This window comes from Lethenteron reissneri, chromosome 14 (genome assembly GCF_015708825.2).
Source record: "Lethenteron reissneri isolate LAM-NWPU_2019-01 chromosome 14, ASM1570882v1, whole genome shotgun sequence".
Classification (NCBI taxonomy): Eukaryota; Metazoa; Chordata; class Hyperoartia; order Petromyzontiformes; family Petromyzontidae; genus Lethenteron; species Lethenteron reissneri.
In genome coordinates this window covers 2,997,775-3,019,510 of record NC_083792.1, presented here as the reverse complement: position 1 = coordinate 3,019,510, position 21,736 = coordinate 2,997,775, and the positions used below count along the sequence as shown (strand labels likewise).

The following is a 21,736-nucleotide window of genomic DNA, read 5'->3' as shown; positions in this document are numbered from 1 at the left end:
TCATCAAACCCTCTACGTATTTATTAACATCATACTGTTTTTTTTACGATTGAGAACCAAAGGGGTGCAAGTCTGCAGGAAAGATCACGAACCACTGCTGTAGACGATGATGTCTGTGGCTGACAGAGACGACTTGCAGGGAGACAGCGTGCTCAGGAGGGTACCGCCTGAGCAGACGGAGCGATGAGAGAGAGATGAGAGAGTCAAGCTCGCGGGCAGGAGGAGCCCCGTGGCATTGCTGCGTCTCGCGAGGACCGTGCGAGGTTGGCAATGACGGCTTAGAGAGGCCCACAGCCCAGCGGTGGGTATAGCTCAGTGTTGTTGATGATCAACAGCCAATAAAACAAACTATGTTGGTGATACTGATGAGTTGGCAATGGTGCACAAGCACGTGTACCCCAAAAAGAGTAACTCAACACAATCGTCAAACAACACTGTGGCCATGATGGTAAAAATATGAGGCGACGTTTCAAGCAATGACCCTTCTACATTATGTGCTCTGAAGAAGGGCTATTGTCCAAAACGTTACCTATTACACTGGTCAACAAAAAAAAACATTTTTTTCTGGCCTGGACTTTTGCAGCTGTTTTAGACTAATTTCAGGGTGCTGATTCCAAATTTGATCTCAGATTTGCTCTATCACATCTCATTTTTATATATCGGCATACCCCATTTTCATTGATTTTACCCGAAATTAACTCTGTCACTTATGATTGCAAGTTGTTGCGAGTCAGTGACTGCTTTAGTGTTAAAATATGGTGCTGTATTTTTAGGATAGTGTGTTTATAATATCATTTTATGTAGATATCCACATTTATTTAATATTTTTCTTGTGCAGTTTTGATTGAAAATGCAATATTTTATATCTCAAAAACCTGATGTGATAGACAAAAACTGATGCCAGATTTGGAATCAGCACCCCAAAATTACCTTAAAACCGTTGGAATACCTTATGCCAAAAAAGTGTGTTGACCAGTGTAATATATTAATATTTCCTTTTCAGGCCACGGTGTTATTAACAAATGTGTTCAGTTGAATGTCGCGGCAGGTAATATAAACACCAAACTAGATTCGAAGCTTTCACGACTGCAGAAATTACTCTTTGGTTCTTTCGGTAAAGTCACGTAGAAAATAAAATGAAATAATAATAGAATACGATGTATCGATAGCAACACAAACAACCATCATCAAGTAAGAATGAATGATAAAACACAGACATGGAACCAACATAGGCAGACACACAGGCAGAGAGAGAGAGACACGCACATAAAGACTCACCGAGCGAGACACACACCAAGACAAGCAGAAGGACAGCGAGTCTGTGCGCGTAAAGTCGACCGGCCTTGAAGTCCACCACGTGGGCGGTGGTGACGCGCAGCTGGGCAGCCCGCGTCGCATCGCGAGTGACGGCGAGATGATAACCACCTCGCTTGGTATACATGGAGGGTCGTGGGTTCGATCCCGACCCCGACGCCTGCATATTTGGAATGTGCGTGTCTCTCTCTCTCTTCGTGGTCGCGTGGATTTTTATCCGCATCCTCCGGTTTTTACCTCCACATTTAGAATCAACGTCACGTGTTTAGAGTGTTTGTCCACTGCTATACGTTTCCACGTGATAAGCCACTTCGCTGAGCTATCAATTAGTGGCCAGGTCATTTCTCAAAAAGAGCGATAAAAAAAATAGAGTTTAGTTTAGCATCACCCAGGCCACTGGAATGGAATCGATAGCCAAACTTTGTGATGTTACCCGGTAACACTTTGCGCAGTTACCAATGCTGCTAAGATGACTTTAAAGACCCCGTGGACAGCAGCCACTTAGATGACCATTATTTTTACTCGTGAATTATTCTCGAAGCTCGCTCGCATCTCGGCGGTGTGCTGTTGCCTTGCGCGTGAAGATGCTGAAATTACCCGGACTTGAGTGACGGCACAATTTTTGTTCCACACTTCTAAACAACGAAGCGGATTTAATTAGACGGTGGCTAACTTCAGCACTGTTCGGAAAGAGAAGAAACATTTGGGACGCCAAATTTGGACGCCGCATTTCACATCGCCGACAACTGGAGGTGCATTTCACATCGCAAGCAACGGGAGGTGCATCACCTTGTGATGTGAAAGCACGGTTGGCTACGTACGGTGCGAAATAAGTCCAACATGCATACCTTATTTGTCCTCGTGTGTTCTAGATTTGAAGTTTTCGTGACTGCAAGGCTCCATACTCTTTGGTTTTTTTGGTAAAGTCACGTAGTTGAAAATAAAAAATAAAATAAAATAAATAATAATAAGAATTATTAATTAATAAAAACATTGAACAAATACATTGAAAATAACAAAATTAAATCACAAATTTAATAAAAAAAAATTAAAACGAGAACAACTAAATTAAATCACGACGTTTTGGAAGCAACACAAGCCTCCGTCTTCAGGTGGAACCGCCACAGCAAACTTACTGTCGTGAATAATTTACTGTAGTGAATACATTATTTACTACAGCAATTTTGCTGAATAAATTATTTACTACAGTAATTTTGCTGTGGCGGTTCCACCTGAAGACGGAGGCTTGTGTTGCTTCCGAAACGTCGTTATTTAATTTAGTTGTTCTCGTTTTTTATTTTTTACCTACGTGACTTTACCGAAAAAAACAAAGAGTATGTCCTCATGCGTTTTATAAACTCGGACATAGGATCATCGTCATTATAATAATACGATTTTAAATTTCGATTTAAAGCTTTCGTGACTGCAGGGATTCAGCTTCTTGGTTCTTTCGGTAAAGTCACGTAGAAGGGAAGTAATAAAATAATAAAAATAAAACATAATAAAATACAATTCTCACGACGTTTCGGCCACAACGCAAGCAGCCGTCCTCAGGTGAAGAACAGGTCTGTCGGAAAGACAGTGTCTGAATAATAATACGCTTACTCCTCTGTCTGTCTGTAACGCACCGGGACACGCAGACAACGAAGAAAAACAAGTGTGGACGACTTCTGTCTCCTGTTGTTTCCGACAAAAAAAGAACCCGTGCGTCGTGCTGTGAGGCCACTGCAGAAAATCGAAAGTGAACCAGTTGTATCTTGTTCTAAATCAAACAGCTTTGGAACACTTCGTGTCCTCTCCCTGCCGACAAACTGAGAGAAAAGTCGCGCGTCCACTCAGCTCGATCACAGTCGCAGTGTGTGTCCTGAAGTTCTGGCTTCATCCTACTTAGTGTACGAATCTTGTCCGTTCGCCTGTCTCCCTTACGCTCTTTCCCCAGTGTTTACTGCAAACAATTGGGTAGATGCGTTGTTCTTATTTATACTTTTATCGATACAAATTTATTGTAATCGAGAAACAATCGTGAATAATTGCAATTTCTTTTCGGCACATACATATGACAAATCAATTTTCCCGTGTGAAATCTGCAGTTGATGAAATCATCAGTCTCTGTACAAATTCTCCATCGTTCACCGCGGAGGTTCTTGCTAGTTTTTACAAATACAGGGTGCGATTATTTAGGATATCTACGAATAGGCGTACCTCGTACCCTGGTGGGGGGGGGGGGGTTGCCTTCCGCCGAGTAGCCCCCTACTCCAAGCCAGCCTGGCGGCGGGCGTTTCGAACGCGACCGAGCGAGAAATGAGTCCATGCAAATAGTCGAGTGTTCATCAAAAGCACTCACGCTGCCAGACGTTCATCGTTTTGTTGAGTTTTTGAAACCGGGCTGTGCCAAGATCGGCCAAGGACACTGCCCCACAAACTTTTACAACCACGTCAAACGCAGAGCTCTAACAAAACAGCGACATGCATTTAAGAACGCACGATTTGAGAAAAACAAATAACAAGGATTCCAGAAGAATAATGTAAATAACATTTAAGATGTACTGCATGGCAGGTGAGGTGTTGATAATACATTACAACGTTGGTTACGAGTCACGGCTGCGAATATTTGAGCGAGTTACAGATCGCTCGCGGGTTAACTGATCATTTCCGTGGCATTCATCTTTGTTCGGTTCGGCAAAGGTAATAATCCTTTTTATATTGATGGAGAATCTCTAATTCCACTGGGGTGTATGTTCAAATGCGCCCTCCGGAGCTGTTAGGTAATTGCCCATGCCATCCTCATCACTTCAGGAATAATTGGGCATTTAATGTGACTATTTCCAAGTGGAAATCTAATTGGGAAGAAGGTGCCATGCCCATTATATCGCAGCGGGTGACAGCAAAATCGTGAAAATCGATGCGTCAACCTGCTGTGTACGCTAGCATTAACGCGCCTGAATCATCATCGTTATCGGCAGCCATTATCTCTCCACGCCCGTTGCTGTTTGTTACTGGCTGCTCGGCAGTTTTGGGCCTGTGCTCGGTGAACTGTGATTTTGTTTTTAAAGTTTAATTTATATATTTATTATGACATGCAGCATCGTGTCACGGGACAAAGACTCCGCTGGGAAATCTCGAAGTGTGGTTGTACCCTTTTAGAGGGATTGTTTCCCAAGGGATATTTCACAGGGCTTCTCTCATGAAATCCTTCCCGTGATCCCCTTCCCCCTCTACACATTAAGGAGAAGGGGGCGTCGCGCTTTCCCAACCACACTTTGCTCTGAATGGCACCTTTTTGCCAGTATCAAAGTATGAACCAATACAAATATTTTTTTTACCCTGTCTGGCAATGTCTTTCCGACAGCCCTGTTCTTCACCTGAGGACGGCTGCTTGCATTGTGGCCGAAACGTCGTGAGAATTGTATTTTATTATGTTTTATTTGTATTATTTTATTATTTTTATTCTACGTGACTTTACCGAAATAACCAAGAAGATGAATCCCTGCAGTCACGAAAGCTTTAAATCGAAAAATAAAACAGGTGTTAAGATGTTCAAACACCAAATGGAAACCTTTTTCAAGGAATCGAGTTCGCATTAACCACACGTGACTTGTGGTGAACATGCGAACAAATATGATCATATATGCGTTGCCTTTGAAACTGATTGGCCTACATTTTGTCGCTGCTATAAATGCTCTGATGCGTGTGGCATTGTCTTTGTGTTGTCCGCCTTTTGGCGTTCTCTGGTCTGACACCGGTGAGACGAGGCCGTAAAAAAGGCCGTATCTGGTGTAGGACAATGAGTTTCAAAGACAATGCATATATTATAATGAAAGCATGTTTGTTTGCATGTTCACCACAAGTACGTGTGGTTAGTGCAGACTTGAATCCTCACAAAAGGTTTACATTTGGTGTTTGAACATCTTGACACCTGTTCTATTGCCAGAAAGGGTAAAACCTATTCTTATGTTTTCGTACTCTGCTCTGCGATTGCGAAATGACAGTCAAACGGCGTTATTCCCTTTCGAAGCTAGAATGTATGTCGCAGGATTAAGCGCAGATCCAAACTTGCGATGAGTTATGTTGTCGCAGTCATTGTGGAGGAGGTTGAGACCGTTGACTCGGCACGCTTCGAAACCAGTTTAATCGGCAACTAAACGAAGTAGCTGCTGTTGCTATTTTTGCAGTGGTGCACAAACTCAATAAACACAAAACAACAACAACAACAAAAAACCCTCAGCACACTCGTCAACAACACTGTTGCCTTAAAATAACCCAAATTTTTTAGAAAATAGGTCACATTCGGGCAATGGACCTTCTTCACGCACAATGGTGAAACGCTGCCTATTTTATATATTTTTGTATTCTTCCAAGGCCCCAGTGTTATTGACGAATGCATTGAGTTTGTCAGATTAATTACGGGTGGCTGCCCTGCTCTGAACCAAGTATATCTCAGCGGTGCCGGTTCAATATATCCGACCTCCGAGCCAGCCGGGAGGGTCCTCGACAAATTGTATTCTAATTGGAAGCGACTCTGTGACTTGTTATTGCTACAACCAACGCATTTGAATTTAAAAAAGAAAGTATCTGCAAGCTGACAAGCCTACCCATCGAGGGAGCCTCTGTGTTGTACGACGATCTGGATGTGCAAAGAAGACGCTCGCGCAAGCCGAACATTCAAGCTCCAACATCCACACTTCCGTGTTGGTTTCCCCCTCCACATTTAGACTCGACATCACGCGTTGAGAGTATTTAGCTGCTGCTATGAATTTCCACGTGATAAGCCAACTTGGTTGAGCTATCAGTTGTGATGGCCAGGTTGCTTCTGAGCTAAATAGCTCAGTGGGCCTAACTTGGTAAAAAAAAACATATTTTAGTTTCATATACGCAGGTAAGCAGCAATAATTAAAAAATAAATTTACGTGAAAAAGTATGTCAAAGTATTCTGTTGACAATCTTGTCCAAAAACTGTCCTGTAAGCATGCACAGTATAATTAATTCCTTTCAAATAGAGGTAACATAATACAGGGTGGTCCGTTTACGAGGCAGATCAGTGGTTCTAAACCGGGGTTACGCTAGCCCCTGGTTCAGCACCACTGAGATAGAGACACGTGTCTGCTGGCTGCCCCCAACAAGGAGCTGTCCCACCACGCCCGCTCCGGTCACAAGCTGCCCATCTTCTGCCCCCAATCTCGCTTTCACTCCTTCTCGCAGCTTGCCCCCTTACGCTGCAACAAACTCCCTCTCCACATCCGACTCTCGCTTTCCTCCTTTCACGCTGCCATCAGCTCCTATCTCCTTTCCCCGGCATTTTTCGCTTCCTCTTCCGCCACCCCGACCAGCACCACCTCACGCCCCGAACGCCTCCACCGCCACAGCCTCCACCTCGCTCCCTCCACCCGAGTCACTATTCGATCCCTAGGGGCCGTCCATAAATGACGTCACGCACCTAGGGGTGGGGGGGGTTGGACATTTGTGACGATGTGTAACGAGGGAGGGGGGGTTGAGAAATGTGACGTCACATCAAAATGCGCAACTTTAAATAAATATAGACAACACGTTCTACTTAATTAAATATACTTTTTAATAAATGTTTTCTCCTACAACATCATAGTGCAGCGCCACATTAAATACGCACTACAATGACAATAGTTTAAAGCAATTTGAAGCATGTTTTTTTTTTGGGGGGGGAGGGAGCAGAGCTTTGTGACGTCATATTTGAAGGGGGGGATGACTTTTTGTGCCGACGTGTGACGATGGAGGGGGGGGGGGTAAAAAATCGTCCAAAATCGCGTGACGTCATTTATGGACGGCCCCCCCATCGATTATCTTGCCATCTTGCACCGTAGTCGGTAAGCATTGCCAAGCGCCTCGGTGAAAGGCGACTTCATGAATCCAAAACAGAACAGAATATCTCGATGGGCCTTACTCGGAGAAATCAACTTCTGAGTCGGACACGCCACGCCTCCCACCCCGATGCCCAAGCACGCGCTCAATCATTTTTGACGCTCTCCTCCGCAAGGTATTAGAGCCATCGCATTCACGGGGCTCAATCGGCCGTTGACAAGAACGTGGGAGGGGACATTCGAATTCGATGGGGCATTTTTATTTGGATCACCCTGTACTTGACGGGCACAGAGAGAAGTAGCTGTCCGGTATCGGCTCCTTTTATCGTGTTTTTCTTATAAATGATAATTAACTTTTATTTGTAAGGTGCCTTTCACTAATGTCTCAATTTTATGACCCGCCCCGACTGGACGCCTGTGGAAAAATAGCTTCATAGCTAATCGTATCCCTCCAGTATAAATAAAGATTCTGACTTGAAACATTAGACGGCTACATCTTCGGACATAAATCGACTCAAGCCTCCGGCAAATCACGTGCCATCTATGTGATCCATCTCCCACTCTGAATCCCTCCCCTCTCACCTTGATATCCCTTATCTATCTCTAAATCGGCTGAAGCCTCCCGTAAACCACGTGACATCTGCATGGTCGCTATCCCACTCTGAATCGACCCCGTTGCTCTCCACGCCGCCCCCTGTGAAAACAGACGCCACTTCGTGCAGCAGCATCGAGGCTCTCACGTAGCCAACTCCTCTTTCTCCCAGATCCTCATCTGTCCTGAATCCTTGGCAGTTTTAACAGTAAGGCATTGCCTCGTTATTCGCGGACTTGCTATCGGTAACTTCTACACGACTGCATCGCGAGCGAGAGAGAGACAGAAAGTGATGAGATAAAATTATGAGAGAGAAGGTGATGAGAACAAGTGATTAAATAAAGTGATGAGATAAAGTGATGTGAGAGAAAGCTGACTTATGTAATTATATAAGGTAATTCATTAAAAAAATTGCCCTTTCATATGACAATATCATTATCCACAAAATGTGCTATTCAGAAGCATCTCCGGAACGTATTCCTCGCTAATAACGAGGGAATGCTGTAAAAAACAAATGTAAAGCATGGCATTAAAGAGACGCACGTATTTGAAATGTAGATAGTCTATAAGGGTGCCACGGTGGCGAGATGTTACCTCCCTCGCCTGGCATGCAGGAGGCCATGGGTCCGATTCCGACGCTGACAACTGTATATTTGGAGTTTGCATGTCTCTCTCTGTGGTCGTGTGGATTTTTCTCCGGGCCCTTCAGTTATTTCCCTCCACATTTGGAAACGTGCGTTTAGAGTGTTTGGCTATACAATTCCACACAACAAGCCACTTCGTTGGGTAATCATTTGTAGCCAGGTCGCTTCTGAAAAAGAGCTAAGTAGCTCAGTGGGCCTTACCTGGTAAATGAAGAAAATAGTTGATAGTTTAGTTTCAATTGTCTCCCTGCTCGAGCGAGCAAATGGGAAGGATCTCATTTCCATTGGCGGGCCTCTTTAGCCAGCGGTGCTTCAGTCCACGATTCCCATGGCTGGGGCCAGTCTCTCCATAGAACAACTGGTTGTAGTTGACGTTGTAATGGAAGCCTGACACATGAGCAGCAGTGGGAAAAACAACTTAATGTGACACAGCCTGATTGGCATGACCGTCCAGCGAGCAGCTGATGCGGTGGAAATGATTTCCCGAGCAGAACTGAAGCTAGATTTGAAGCTTTCGTGACTGCAAGGATTCATACTCTTAGTTTTTTCGGTAAAGTCACGTAGGTAAAAATTGAAATTAAAATTAATAAAAATAAAATAATAAAAATCACGACGTTTCGAAGGCAACACAAGTCTCCGTCATCAGGTGGGACCATCACAGTATCAAGTGATACAGCAAATTTGGCTGTATCACGTGACTTTACCGAAACAACTAAGAGAAAGAACTGAAGCTGTTTTTTCTTTCTTCCGGTGGCAGGGGACAACACTCACAGCCACTTTGCCCTCTGTGTTTGCATTTTACACCACAGCATCGGAGAGCAGCACATTTACGGTGGTTAATATTTACTCCGTGAATAGTGATGCATCTCTATATTTTTCGCGTTGTAGTTTTTTGGAAAATATATTTTGACGTCGTTGTTAATAACTTCGGCGGCAGCATGTCACCTTCTGATTTGTGATTACGTACTTTCTTCATGCCATCTCAGGATAGCTGTTACATTTTTTATGAATGAGTATATTTCTTATTTAGGAGTTGGTTTTTGTGAGAAGCGGGTGTCTGCATGTATGTACACCGAGTCAAATGTTTCGTGTATGTCATTTGTTATACTGGTAGAAACCTCCTGGTTACACCAGCCCACAGGGGATTATTGTGTCTGTCGTGCAGGGAGGGGCTGGGTGAGGAGGGAGGGGCTGGGTGGGGAGGGAGGGGAGGGTGGGGAGGGGCTGGGTGGTCGAGGGTGGGGCTGGGTGGGGAGGGGCTGGGTGGGGAGGGTGGGGAGGGGAGGGGCTGGGTGGGGAGGGTGGGGAGGGGCTGGGTGGGGGGTGACAAGGGTGGGGCTGGGTGGGGAGGGGCTGGTCACCCCGTGGTGCCCTTATAAAACTCAACGTTTAACCTACTCACGCCAGCTTGTGCCCGCCCTCACAGTCGGGCATATTTGCGGAATACACCACGCCGCCGTTGACCCTGGCCATTGACCGAGCAACCCAACGTTCCTACCAGCTCCCTCCGCAGGAATGTGTTTGTTTGTTGCTCTTGTTGGCTTGCACATTCCCTCCACCCTGTAATGCCCTGTAACTGCTGCCACTGCCGACGGTCTTGGGCTGTGTTCCTGAGTCTCTCTGTCACTCTATGGATCTCTATGTAACTCTATGGATCTCTATATGACTCTAAGGATCTCTGTGTAACTCTATGGATCTCTATGTAACTCTATGGATCTCTGTGTAACTCTTTGGATCTCTATTTCACTCTATGGATCTCTATGTGACTCTATGGATCTCAATATAACTATATGGCTCTTTATGTAACTCTATGGATCTCTATGTAACTTTATGGATCTCTATATAACTCTATGGATATCTCTGTGACTCTAAGGATATCTATGTAACTTTATGGATCTCTATGTAACTCTAAGGATCTCTATGTAACTCTATGGAACTGCAATGCCCATAACTGCCGCCACTGTCAACGGCCTGGGGCTGTGGGTCGTCATCATAACTCAGCTGCTTAGCTCAATGAGGTCTTACCGGTTGAATAATGAAGTCCGAGCCTGAGTCTGAATGCTTTATCATAGTCTACAAAGGCCAGGCACAATGGTCATGGAAAATGCATTAGTCTTCTCCATTATCTGAATGATAAGTTAATATTCATGTTGTTAATGGTAGAGGAACATTCCCGAAACCCTGCTTGCATCTGTGGTTTGTTGAATACTCAATATTCCATAATGAACTGTCAACAGTTTATAGATATGTGACAAGGTGAGAATGGGTCTGTAGTTCTTTAAGGAAGATTTATCTCCCTTTTGGAATTGAAGAATTACATTGGAAACTTACTTTAGATTATTATCATCATCAGCCATGATCAGTTTAACACAAGGCCGTAATTATAATGTATATTGGGGGGGACACATCCCCCCAATATTCAAATATGCTCAAAATGCCCCCCCCCATATATTGCGATCAAAATATAAAAAAGTAATAATAATTGCTATGCTATGTAAATAAAAATAACAATTTGATAAACCTTGGCCACAATATCTGGACTTGTCTTCATATAAATCAATGCATAGAATTTCTGTTTATATGATTGTGGTTATGGTTGTACTGTATTAATCCCTAATCTCAAACATTACATACAATGAAACAAGAAATGGTTTTAAAGTAAAAACAGAGCAATGTAATACAATACACTTTTAGACATTATTGTAAAAAAAAAGTCCATCCCATGTGTTTTTAAAAATATTTTAGGCAGGAAATGGCAGGAAATGAGTTTTCAAATTTAGATATTTTTCTGGGTTGGGACCCTCAGACCCCCTGGAAGATTTGGTCCACTCCAATGTTGACTCCATGGCTACGGCCATTGGTTTAACACGTGTGCTTTTACGCCCAATATCATCCATAATACAGTTTTTTTTTGTTAGATCGCATAAATATATAAATGTATCGTTAAACCCGCCACCACCCGACACAGCCAATTAGTAAGGTTTGTCACGTAAACAGAATGTCACTAGTACAGCAAGAACATGTTCTTGCTGTGGTTTTCACACCTGATGATGATTGCTTGTGTTGCAATCGAAACGTTGTGAGGATTTTTATTTTTATTTTTTTTATTTTATTAATTTACCTTCTACGTGACCTTACAAAAGAACCAAGCATATGAATCCCTGCAGTCACGAAAGCTTTAAATCGAAATTTATAATTCCCACAGCTGTCACGCCATACGGTTTGCCCCGTATTCTTGTACAGGGAGATTGAGCTTTCAGGTCCATACGGCATACGGCCGTATCCAATACGGGCAACATTTTGTGTGTGTCTATTTGTTTGTGTTTCTCCCTTGATATGGAACTTTGTAGGATGAACGTTGACATTTTAAAAAGCATGGGGTGACAGATAAGTTCTGAATTGGTCTGTAATCAGGTAGGGCACTGATAAGGGTGTCACAGATCTGAATTCCTTCAGTTCTGCTAACAAACGAAAACAATCGGCACGGTTACCCACGCGACAGCTTGCTTTAATTGGCTGTGTCGGGTGGTGGAGGGTTATAATTTTTTTTAAATGGCACTTTACCTACATGCCGATCTAACCCAAAATAAATTATAAAAGCAAAATAATATTTGTTTGATAGGTGTCAAAAAAAGGCACGGGGGGACCTCTAAAACGACTCAAAGTTACACAAAAGATAAATAATCATCGCCCGGCTATTGCCGCGTTGCTTGTTAGCGAGGCCTCGGGCAATCGAACCGAAATAATGAAGACCCCTTCGGCTTGCAATTACGTATATTGTAAATTATGGATTATTCCAGGTACATCGGTCGTCGGATGGCCACATTCTCCGAGGGCACAATTTGAGAAGATAGCCTCCCTCGCTCCTCCCCCCTCCACACACAAGGGGAGAGAGAGGAGGGAGGGCAGGCTGGGTGGGTGATGATGAGGAGGAGGAGACGCAAGGACTAAATTATTGCACGCGCGATTGTGATGTTGTGCAGCTGCACGGACGCGTTCCCAAGAGGGGAGGGGGAACGTCGATGGTTGCGAGAGATCGGACGGAGGATGTAGGGAGAAAAAAAAATAACCCGTAAAAACTAAGTTTTTCACTATAAATCCTTTATATGCGTGGCGGCTAGAGTCCTCTTGTCCTCTGGCTTGAGATGGCTGCCACCTATGGGTCAGATGATTGCCTGCCACCATTAAGCAATTGGTAATTAAATATAATTTATTTTTTCCTAAAAAGTGTAAAATGTTGGAAAAAAAATTTCACGAAAATAAATTGTCAACGAGTCTGTGTGCAAAATGTCAGCTCGATTGGATCACGGGAAGTGGGTTAAAAAACGACCGAAAGATTTGCACGGTCGTAAGCGCGCAAGCAAGCAAGTGAACTTAATATAAAGGATTTAAAAAATCATTCAATGCGGCAACGTTGACTGCTTGTGTTGTTATTGTTGCGTGTGCTATAACTACCCCGCACTTCTGAATAGCACTGTTGGGTACGTACGGTGCGAGAGAAGTTCGACATACAGTACAAATGAAATGACTCCAACAAGGAACTACTAGGAGCCAATATTCTTGGTTCTTTCGGTAAAGTCACGTAGAAGGGAAATAATAAAAGAACCAACAATATGAATCCCTGCAGTCACGAAAGCTTCAAATCGAAATACGAGGAGCCTCTTTTATTTCGACGCGGTAACAACAACACTCGGTCCGGGCTTCGTGCTTGGTCTTGAAGCTCGTCCCCTCACCTTTTATATCTCTCGTGCCCCCTTTCTAGAATGTTCCATTCTCCTCTAACGGTTCCCAACCGCCGCCTCTGGGCCCTATTCTCGTTCAAACCTTTTTCTCTAATCACTTCAAAAGCCTGCCACCCGACTAACCACCGTGGAGGCCTCTTTTCGCCAACCGGTGAACTTTCCAATCACCGCTCGGCTGCACATTGGCTCGGGGTGAGTGCTTGTTTATTTCGGCCATTACACAAACATGCAATATAGAACATGGTCTCCTCTGTTTTCATCTCCTCAACCCCAGCGTCCCCCCCGCCCATGCCCTCATCACATCCTGGCTCGAACTAACAAACCTCACTCCTCTACGTCCTCCCCCAAAATCCCTCACCCCTAAACTCCAGAGGATCCAAAATTCCACCAAAGACAAAGACCCCCCTCCCGTGTAGCCTTCACAGACTGTAGGGGCAAGGGCTGTTAGCAAGCAGCTATGAAGGCCGGAACGGTACACGAGGAGTTGGGTGGCCAGCACCACGCCCGACCGCTTTTGTCTCCCCAGTGGCGATGTTTACACATCGCATCAGGTACTCTTTTGAGCCTGAGTCGACCTAGATGAGGCCCAGGACCGTTTTAGATAATCGTCACTGGTGTAGGCCGTGAGCGGTAATCGAACCCGGGTCGCCGGGTTCCAAGCGCAGCGCGCTAACCACTACACTACCGCTCCCCACACTCCTCACCTGAATCCTTTAAACGAAACCACAGCACAAATCCGATGCCTCCGCTGGCTGCCAATACAATCAAGATCGCACTACTCGCCATCTTCCATATCCTCTCCTCCCGTATCACTCTACTCCCCTCCACTCATTCTCCTGCCTCTCTCCTCCCATCTCACCTTACTCCTCTCCACTCACTCTTCTGCAGCAACCATGCCTTTCTGTGTAAGCTCCCAGTCACCCTTTTCTCAGTGGAAGGCCGCGTATTCTCCTCTGCTGCCGCCACGATCTGGAACTCCCTTCCCCCAAACAGCTGTGCTCTCGGATCCCTGCCCCTCTATGCCCAGGCTCAAGAACGTCCTCTTCTCCTCTGCCTGTGACTGACTGCCTCTCTCTGCATAAAATAAATATGCTCACTTCATAATAAGTTTCTGTTCGGTTAGACCGTGTGGGCATACTGCCTCATTTCTACACTCTGCCATCCGACAGAGCCAAATAAATAAAGTTGTCACGTGAATCTAGACTTGAAGCTTTCGTGACTGCGGGGATCCATACTCTTTGGTTCTTTCGGTAAAGTGACGTAGGTATAAAATAACTTAAATCACGACGTTTCGTGCGCAACACAAGCGTCCGTCATCAGGTGGGACAACCACAGCGAGAAACAATTGCTGAAGTTGGCAGCCCACTTGCCAACTTCAGCAATTGTTTCTCGCTGTGGTTGTCCCACCTGATGACGGACGCTTGTGTTGCGCACGAAACGTCGTGATTTAAGTTATTTTGTCACGTGAAAGCTTGATTTCACGTGAAAATTGGCATTATACCTACACGACGTAACCCCAAGAAGATAATTATTAATCATAATATTGGTCGTGAAAACCTACAAATAAAATGAATATGCCCACTGTCTCTATACCTTGACTTTCCTTGGCTTTCATATGATATAAATACACACCTCTTGGGAAGTGAACAGAGGGCATCCTAACCCCATCATGAGTATGTGGAATTCCCATCACTGGCTCAGAGTATTCGCCAAAGATGAGCGCCATCCTTATCCTCCTTTGAGTTTGGAGACACGATGATGTTTGACTTGTTCCATTTAAGTAATTTATCTAATATAATGATAGTAAAAAATAAATTGTTAGTTGTTTTTTACCCAGGAATGCCACACCAAATCTGAAGACTCGTTTTTAGCTCTGGGAGGGAAACATCAAAACCATCAAATCTGTGAAGACCAAGATATACCAATCACAACAGAAATATAGAGCGGACTGGAACACCACGAGTTTCAAACAACGCACTGTTTTGTGTGTTGTTTGAAATTTATCGGAGGAAATCGAAGCTATGGGAGGAAACCCCACGTCGAACAGGGGAACAACGTGCAAACGGGGCGCCACAGTGGCAATATGTTAAACTATCTCGCCTGCTGTACAGGAGGTCGTAGGTTCGATCCCGACCCTGAGGCCTGCATATTTGGAGTTTGCGCGTCTCTCTCATTCTCCCCGTGGTCGCGTGGATTTGTCTCAGGGTCCTCCGTTTTTTCCTTTCACATTTAAAATCAATGTGCTTTTTAGAGTATTTGGCTGCTATAAATGTCCACGCGGTAAGCCACTTTGTTGAGTTATCATTTGTGGCCAGATCGCTTCTGAAAAAGAGCTACAGCATAGCCCAGTGGGCCTTTCCTGGTCCACACAGAGAAGTGTTCAAGTCCAGAATCGAACCCAGGCCATTCTTGCTCTGAGGCGCCAGTGTTAACACTGCACCAGCACCCTCATCAGGACGTCTGTGCACACGTCCTGCGATGCGGTTGCATTGAGACGCTACATGCAGTACTGCATTGTACATCTGAATAGCATTGTGAGTGCGTGGGAGTGCGGAATTGTTGGTACCATGGTGGTTCACGCACTGCGCTATGAACCCAGACACCCGAGTTCGATTCTCGACCATAGCTCACATTAGTAGCGAGTGGTGTCTGTACATGTTTTGGGCTCTCCCGTAGGTCAACTCAGCCCTATATGAGTGCCTAAATACATCAGTTTGTGTACATCAGCCCTGGGGAGATGAGTACGGCTGGGCGTGGGGCTGTCCACACCACTGCCACCTCCCCAATCATGCGCCACGCCAGCCCGAAATCCGCGCTCTACAGCCACTTGTCGAGCAGCACTTCACCCGTGAGGTCGCACTCATTACACACAAAGTGCTTGCCACAAAATGAACCACAAAACCTTGCTGGTCTCGTCAAGGAAGATCAACCACCATCACGCGAACTGCGGTCATCCTCGCGGCAGCGAATTCTGGCTGGCCATCAAACAAAGACGGTCTCACCGCATCGCGCGCTTTCGGATGTGCTTCTGCCACAGCCTGGAACGCTCTTGCTTCCGATATTAGCAAGCCACGGGAGCTATCCACTCTGAAATAATCTGGAGTGACAAAATCATTTCTTTAAAAGTGCTTTTTGTGTTTAGTTTGTTGTCCTTATAACGGTCTGTAAGGTTAACTGGGAGATCAAGATTTTGCCTTTGGGACCGTCCATAAATGACGTCACGTGATATTGGACAATTTTTGACCCCCCCCCCCCCCTTCGTCACACGGCGTCACAAAAAGTCAGACCCCCCCTCAAATATGACGTCACAAAGCTCTGCCCCCCCCCCCCAAAAAAAATAAAACATTCTTCAAATCGCTTTAAACTATTGTCATTGTAGTGCGTATTTAATGTGGCGCTGCACTCTGATCTTGTAGGAGAAAACATTTATTAAAAAGCCTATTTTATTAAGTAGAACGTGTTGACTATATTTATTTAAAGTTGCGCATTTTGATGTGACGTCACATTTCTCAAACGCATCGTTACAAATGTCTGACCCCCCCCCTCCCAGGTGCGTGACGTCATTTATGGACGTTCCCTTTGTCTGTCAGCGATGAGACATAATTAATGCAAGGACCTGCGCCTTGACTCCTTGCTGTATTTAGCGCGGCTCCTTGGACATATCTGCGGGAGGGAGGCTCTCTGTCTGCTCTCTCTGGCTGTGTCCTTTGGGGGGGGGGGCTGTGTCTTGATTGGCATTGCCCCACCGCGCGGCTTTACTGATCTCCACCTTAATTAGAGAGCAATTAGTTACCGAGGCGAGCACGAGGGACCCGTGGCCAAAGAGCCAAGAACCCCGCCGGGTATTGGTGAACGGCGAACTTCCACGGGGGATCGTCTCGAAATAAAACTCCTTGAAAAATAAATAAAAAAGTATCAAAACTCACCTAAAGGTGCAGCCCTGCGATTTCCTACACGTGCCGCTGCTGCTGGACGTAGCGGCGCCTCCGCTAGAGGGAGTTCTATAAAGAGCACCCCCCCCCCCCCCCCCGCTGGGGGTTATTTTGGTCTACTCTTCCACGCGTGTAGGAAGAGGTGTTGAGGACCCACACTTTACTACCCCAGGTGAGGGGGGGGGCGTGATTTATAAAACCTGCGCCGTTGTGTCAACTGCCGCGTCGGGAGATCGAATCGGCGACCCCCTGGATTTCCAGTCCTCTGCGACGCACCATTCATCGCACCGCAGAAGCTTTAAAAAAAAAAACAACGTTCATCGTGGAGTCCGGCATGAATCTCTGTGTTGCGTTTGTTATGGTGGAGCCGATGTTACGTTACATGGATATTTTAGCTCGCTCCTTGTATTTCGAACGGGCATTTCGGATATCTATCAAACGAATGCTACTGCGGAGGTGTTTGCGGTTGTGCAGCATGGCTCTCCGGTGACGACGTACCCCAGTTAGTTAGGGATACTGCTCAGTGACGGACTCGGACTAAGAATCAGCCTGGGCATTTGTCAACACATTGGTCCGAAATTCGGGCGATGGGCAATTATTGTTTCTCACGACGTTTCGGCCACAACGCAAGCAGCCGTCCTCAGGTGGAGAGCAAGTCTGTCGAGTAGACAGAGTCTGAATGACAAACTCCAGGCTTGGAGCGACTATTTGAGCTGGGATGGAGGGGGGAAGGGCGCCTTGACAAAATAATTTGCATCTCAAGAGGAATTAAGCATATTTATGGTAAATGCTAAATTTCTCTTGAGATGCAGATTATTTTGTCAAGGCGCCTTTCCCCCCTCCATCCCAGCTTAAACAGTTGCTCCAAGCCTGGAGTGTGTCATTCAGACTCTGTCTACTCGACAGACCTGCTCTCCACCTGAGGACGGCTGCTTGCGTTGTGGCCGAAACGTCGTGAGAATTATTTTATTATGTTTTATTTTTATTATTTTATTATTTCCATTCTACGTGACTTTACCAAAAGAACCAAGAAGATGAATCCCTGCAGTCACGAAAGCTTTAAATCGAAATAAAATTATTGTTTCATTTAATTAAATTGGTTGTGCGATGACAAACCGTGTACTGGTCGCTAGATGTTGCGATGTAGCGACGTACGAGCGAGATGTTGCCGTGCAACCCTCATCGCCCCATTTGGGGCTGGGTCCAAAAAAACGAATGGGGGTCGGCGAGGAAGAATCTTTGGGCTGCCGAATATGGGGACTTAATGGCAACTGAGAGCGTAAATAAGCAATGTAGCGTACAAATTAGAGGCAATAAAATATTGGGGGAAATGAATTTTTTCTTTACCTGATCACATTTGCAATTTACCCATACAGATCAGCAGCCCACCGGCCCTCATGATGGACCGGCCCTGGTGGTGGACCGGCCCTCGGAATGGACCGTTCCTCAGAATGGACCAGCCCTCGTGATGGACCGGCCCTCATGATGGACCGGTCCTGGTGGTGGACCGGCCCTCGGAATGGACCGTTCCTCAGAATGGACCAGCCCTCGTGATGGACCGGCCCTCATGATGGACCGGCCCTGGTGGTGGACCGGCCCTCGAAATGGACCGTTCCTCGGAATGGACCAGCCCTCGTGATGGACCGGCCCTGGTGGTGGACCAGCCCTCTGGATAGACCAGCCCTCGGGATGGACCGGCCCTCGGGATGGACCGGCCCACTCGGCATTTTCCCCATGCACTGCTACCCTATGGCCAGCCCTGGGCCTGATGACTGCTGCTGCATTGCCAGTGGGGTGCAATCACAATTGACACACACAAACCTCGTAACATTCGTCAGCAACACTCTGACCTTCAAAGAAAACTCAATATAAAATGGTCCTTCTTAGCACACAAATTATGCACTATGCAGAAGAGCCATTGCCCGTAATGTCGCCTACCACATTTGAGTTTCTTTTGAGGTCACAGTGTTGTTGATGAAGGTGTTGAGTTTTCTCGTCAAGAGGCAATGTTTCACGCATCTCAATGCACCTGTAATTGTCATCTCCTGCTTAAGTAAAGGACACATTTTATTTATATGTTCCAGTGTTAGTGTGTGTCACAGTGTTAGGTTGTACCCTAAAAAACAACCCCCTACCTCCTTGTTGGTGCCGGACGGCAACGCTGTGCTGAGCAGTGCCGTGGGGGGAAAGCCAATTTAGATTGGCCACTCCCCTCATGGCGTTTGTAACCACCACAGCGGCCAAATGGGGGCTCTGGACAGGTGCGAGGGCCTGGTAACCCCTCCACCTTCAATAAATTACCACTAAACCACGATTTAAAACTTTAATTAAGCTTGTGCAGGAGGCCCCAGGGTGACAAGAGTCTATGACGTCTCTTGGCCAAACCCCATTTGGGAGAGCCAGGAGACTAAATCCTTTCCCTCGGGGCTCCTCCAAAAACAATAAAAAGCCACTTCGGATGGCCACGTGGAATATTCGAGCGCTCACTCCAGAGGAGATGCTGCCACTCCTCTGTCGGGAGCTGGATCAGTACCACCTGGATCTCTGTGGTATTCAGGAGGTCTGGTGGACCGGCTTTGGCTCCTGCCACCATGAGGGGTGGACAGTCCTCTACTCGGGGCAGGAGACTGCCAAACAACAGGGAGTGGCTCTTCTTCTGAACAAAATAATGAAAGAGGACGTGGGAGTGTGGCGGTGATGTGTGGGAAGCTGTAAGCCCCAGGCTACTTTTGGCTCGCCTTCCCATCAACCAGAGGCGAGGAGTGCTGGTCGTGGTTACTTATGCCCCCACCGCAGACAAACATCTGCGGAGAGATGCAGGCAAGGCCGATGAATCAAATGCCTTCTATGACCTCCTGTCGCAGCTGCTAGCTAAAGTGGCCTCTTGGGATAGAGTAATCATGTTGGGTGACTTTAACGCCCGAGTTGGTCATGATGCCAGCACCTTGTCTGGAGTGATTGGAATATATGGGCCAGATCGGCTCAATTAGAACGGTAGGAGGCTGCTAGATTTTTGTGCAGCCCATGGGATTGTAATTATCAACACGCTGTTCCGGCATTGGCGCATCCACACAACATCATGGATGCATGCCGGGTCCAAGCAATAACATCTGCTGGACTACATAGTGACGGAACAGCAGATGCAGGCCCATGTCCTTGACACCAGGACCTACCGTGGAGCTGATCTGCCAACTGACCATCGACTTGTCATCTGTAAGATGCGCCTGCCATTCTTCCACTCCAGTGGTGGGTGTACACCCAGGACCCAATTCAAACCCATAGTGGCAAGGTCTCATCTAGCTGATGAAAGTTGCAAGCAAGAATTTCATCATCGCTTGCAGCTGGGGTTGGCATCGTCCCCCACTCCTCCTGATGTCGAGGGGAAATGGGCGAAGCTTAGGGCTATGTCTCATGCAGCTGCAATGGCTGCTTTGGGTACACAGTCCAGACCTCCTTCAGAGACCCTGGCTGACAGAGGAGGTGTTCAGGCTGGCTGAGAAAAAGCGACAAACCCACTCTCATCGTCTACAGCATCCCACTGTCAGAGAATGAGGAGGCTCACCGCAGCCTTTGCTCGGAGGTTTGGAGAGCCGTGAGGCGCTGCAAGGATGTTTGGTGGTCGCGGGTTGCTGAGGAGATGGAGTCTGCCTAATGGCCCGCGATCACAAATCGCTCTTTAATTCCATCAAAAAAGTAACCTGCAGCGCCACACCTATTACCATCATTAGGGGAAAGAATGGTGATCCAATCTCCGACCCCCAGGAACAGGTTTGCAGATTTGCTAAGCATTTCTGTGAGGCCCTGGGGGAGGAGAAATCCCTCAGCCTGGAAAACATCGTGGGACAACGTGGGGATGACCCTGCTGAGGTTGCAGTGCCTCAAATATCGGAAGAAGTCATCCCCTGTGAGTGGCTGGCTGAGGTGCCATCTGTTGAAGAAGTACTGAAGGCGATCCAGAACCTGAGACCAGTAAAGGCACCAGGCAGAGATGATATCCCAATATAAATGCTGAGGGAGGGTGGCGTGTGTGCACAAACTGCCCTATATTATATCATAACAACAGTCTGGACCACTGGACGGGTTCCACAGCTTTGGAAGGGTGACCACTCAAACTGTAACAACTAGAGAGGCATCTCACTCCTCAGTATGCAGGGAAAGGTCCTGACAAGGATTATTCAACATTGCCTTTCCAGGCACACTGAGGAGAGGCTTGTGGAGCACCAATATGGTTTCAGGAAAGGGCGGTCCTGTACAGCAGAGGTGTAGGGGATTCCAACAAGACCGACATCTCTGCTTTATTGACCTGATCAAAGCCTATGATACCATCAGTAGGCCTGGGCTCTGGGTTGTTCTTCGTGTTTTCGGAGTCCCTGACCCACTGCTCATGATCATGAAGGACCTTCATGATGGTGAGCGGGCCCGAGTAAAACTACGTGGCTGGGAGTTGGAGCCATTCCCTGTTCACTTTGGGGTGCGACAGGGATGTCCTCTGGCTCCCATATTATTTAACATCTATTTCGACCACGCAGTTCGTGAAGCCTTCAATAGCTGTACCGGAGGAATTTCCATCTGGTACAGATACAATGGGAGGCTGATCGATGCCCGGGTGCGGTCAAGGGATGGCTTCCTAATGCTCAACCACGTTATATATGCCGATGATCTGGTAATTGCTGCTCACTCA

At 46.4% G+C, this 21,736-nt stretch overlaps 1 long non-coding RNA gene across 1 annotated transcript; it reads right to left on the bottom strand.

Annotated features, from left to right (window-relative positions):
- Positions 1-5,031: 5,031 nt before the first annotated feature.
- Positions 5,032-13,143, bottom strand: LOC133342181 (uncharacterized). The gene is made up of 4 exons (XR_009755102.1): positions 13,115-13,143; positions 10,407-10,454; positions 8,583-8,768; positions 5,032-6,748 (listed from the first exon to the last, which is right to left on the bottom strand). It is a non-coding gene; the product is annotated as an uncharacterized LOC133342181 (long non-coding RNA).
- Between the last annotated feature and the right edge of the window lie 8,593 nt (positions 13,144-21,736).